The sequence below is a fragment of the Mus caroli genome, chromosome 10, assembly GCF_900094665.2.
Source record: "Mus caroli chromosome 10, CAROLI_EIJ_v1.1, whole genome shotgun sequence".
NCBI classification, from domain to species: Eukaryota; Metazoa; Chordata; class Mammalia; order Rodentia; family Muridae; genus Mus; species Mus caroli.
The window spans coordinates 41,867,678-41,871,040 of NC_034579.1; the positions used below are offsets into that span (position 1 = coordinate 41,867,678).

At 41.5% G+C, this 3,363-nt stretch overlaps 1 non-coding gene across 1 annotated transcript; it reads left to right on the forward strand.

The window, feature by feature from the left end:
• Positions 1-3,048: 3,048 nt before the first annotated feature.
• On the forward strand, positions 3,049-3,155 carry LOC115032296. Its single transcript, XR_003837936.1, has one exon. It is a non-coding gene; the product is annotated as a U6 spliceosomal RNA (small nuclear RNA).
• Positions 3,156-3,363: the final 208 nt, after the last annotated feature.

Sequence of the window (3,363 nt, forward strand, 5' to 3'; positions counted from 1 at the left end):
TCTGATTTTTAAACATCCTGAAATTATGCAAGGCAAAGGCATATGTGTCAATTCCAAAGTTTGCCACTAGATACTAAAGCATTACCTCATTGGTTAATATTTCTGTTTGGAGTCTAGTGAGCATTTCTTCTAGTCCTGTGAAAGCCTTCATAGAAGGGAGCCTTGTGGATGGATACAGGCTTTCGAAATGTAACACAGCTAGAAATTCCAGACACAAGAATAACCTTAAGCTCAGCCACTGCCATCTAACTTCCACCTTGTACTCTGGGCTCTTTCTTGAAGAGTTTGTGTAATATGCTGAGTCATCACCAAAGCAGAAACTTGTAATCAATGTCTCATGAGGATTTGGAATACTAACCCAACATTAATTTGTAATTCAATTCAATTCAATTCATTCAATTCAATTCAATTCAATATTCACAGTTGTGAGTCTCTCAGAAAAAGTGAAGTATTAGGCACTTCCCTCTGTTCTTTATGTAGATTTTTTTATTCCCAACTAAAATATTTTAGTATCATGAACCTGTGCTGAGGTCACAGGGAAGGGTAGTGATCAACTGTTTGGCAGTGGGTGTGGGGGAAGGGGGAGTGGGAGAAAACCCTCACCCACCAGAGTTCCAGTGCTCTGGGTGGGTGGATACAGAAGGACTGCCACTTCTTTTCCATGCGGCCCCTGGTGGTGGTGGGTGTCTGGCTGTGGGAAGGCAAGGAATCCCAGCTCACAGGGCAGTGAACAAGTGGCAGTCCTAGATAACAGGTTCTCGGTCTTGGGCATCTCAGACACTGCTGGACACTATGGAAGAGCTGAGAACAGAATGCGGGCCAGGAGGCTGGCTCAGTCATTCCTGGGGCGAAGGGAGGATAGGGCAGGGAGAGGGGGAGCTGGATATTTCTCACGTGGTCGTCGAGAGTCTTTGGTCCTTTCTGTGGCTGGAATGCAGGAAGGCCTTCCCATGGGTGGGAGGTTACACACCTCTCCATAGGGGAAAACCTATCCCATCTTTCAAGCATGGCGGTACTTGATGAGCAGAGACAGTCTATGGTTTTAGAGCTTTATTGTAGAAAAGCTGGGAAAAAGAGAGAAGGTAGAAAGAGGGAGACCGGCCATGTCCACATGGAGAGAGGGGGGAAGGGAGAGAGAGAAGGGGGTTAGAGAAAGGTGAGGGCTTAAAGAGAGCAAGGGAGGGACAAGGAGCCCCTTTTATAGTGGGCTGGGCTATCAGGTAACTCTGGGGAGGAGCATACCTGGTTATAGTCAGGTAACTGTGGGGGTGGAGTCTAGTCAGAATGCCAGCAGCTTGGGACATTGCCTGTGTGACTTATAACCACAGAATTATGGAGTTGGGAGCTCTGTGGTATCAGGCACCTGTCTCTGTGAATGTGGTTCACTTTTCCATCCCTTGTAGAGTTTTCTACTGTGTCTCTGGAGCAAGCCTCATTCAACCTAAATAGGCTGCCTTTCACAGCCCCACAATTAATAGTTATAGACGCTTCTTGCTTGCCTTGTGCTAAAACAAAATGGCATTGCATTAATAAAAATACAGTTCTATGTAGCTTTCCTGTTTGTACTTGAAGGTCTAGAAATAGTTGGCCTACTTTGATTTTCTGTGTCCACTTTTATATAGCATTGAGTAGGAAAGCTATGTCTTATATTGTTCAGTGGTATTGTGTCCTCACTTCTTTATGTGCTCACGGCTCAAGAAGCTCCCTGTGTCCCCTGTGCTTCTGTCTGTTGTCTTGGACTTGGGGGCTAATGAGGGAATGTGCATTTGAACTTCCAAGGAAGAGGAAAAGAGGAAGGGTTGAATATTGGATTTTTAAGAACTAGAAGTGATAAAAGGTGAAATATCTAAAGACAGGCTGAAATAAAAAAATAGAGCTAAAAAAATAACAAAAGTGTTGTGTTTCTGAGCCTGGGAAGCTATTTAGTACAACTTAGACCCCGAGCTGATGACTAGATGGGGGATTTCTCTTTAAGTGGACATGCAGAATCCTAATTATAAAGCCTGGAGGCTCTAGTGGTGCTCCCTCCCAGGAGAAGTCTAGCTTAGATGAAAGGCATCTTGACAAGGAGATGAGAGACATAACTCTAGGAGATAAGCGCACAGTCTGAAGGTCATAAAAGTCCATGATGGAAAGACACAAAGACTGCCATTTACAATCCTGAGGAAAAAAATCTCAGTAATGATTGAAAACTAACATCCTAATGCCTTATCTAACAGGTAGATTGAAATACATTGAACATTCTCTAAAATAATATGGGTTTATATTTTGTATCCTGGTATAAAACATCGAGATCATATTTGCTACTATCAAAAGCAAACTTTTTCCTGGGGTGGTTTACAAGGAATATAATAGCTTTCACTAAATCTTGATGAATGAACAGAATTCCAGTATAGAGGTTTCTAAGAAGAGGAATTATTCTGAGGAAAGGCATTAAACCATGGCATCTTGAAGTACTTTACAAAACAATAGGCAATTCAAAGCATCCCTGTAGCTTTCATTGTAAAGTGAAAATATAATTGTAACTTATATGCCTTTCTCTCCTTTCTCTAATCCCTCCCATCTCTCTCCATTCAAATTCATGTCCTCCTTTTAATACTTAATGTCCTTAATTAATAAGTGATTATTAATAAAATGTAATTAATAATAAATACTTAAATATATAAATACAACCTGTTAAGTCCATCTATTATTACTTGTATGGGATTTCAGGGCTGGGCACCAAGTATTGATAACCAATCAGGAGAAGACTAATTCTCTCTGGTGAAGACTAACTCTCCCTCTCTCAGCATTCATTAGTTTCCTGTAGTTCTTTGTCTCAAAATGGAACCCTGTTAGATTTCTGTCATTAGTGTTAACATGTGCATTGGTGTTCTAATGATTTAGGTCTCATTTAGGTAACCATAGCATTGGGGTACCAAAAGTGTATCAACACTGTCATTTTTAGGAGACACAACAACCTTAAAGGATACTTTCCAGTCATCTAGCTCCTTTGCTGAAGACCCTGAGCCTTAGATGGAAAAATTTTTGTTATAGAAGTTGGGACTGGTGCTTGCTTCAGTAGCACATATACTAAAATGAGAATGATACAGAGAAGGTTAGCATGGCCCGTGCACAAAGATGACATGCAAATTTATGAAGCATTCCACATTTTTTTACTGAGACTATGGAATACTCACAAAAAGAGATCTATCATGACTGCCCTCTGAAAGACCCAACAAGCAGCTGAAAGAGTCAGATGCAATTATTTGCACCCAACCAATGGACAGAAGCAGCTGACCCCTGCTGTTGAATTAGGGAAAGCTGAAAAAAGCTAAGACGGGCGATTCTGTAGGAGGACCAGCAGTCTCAATTAATCTGTAC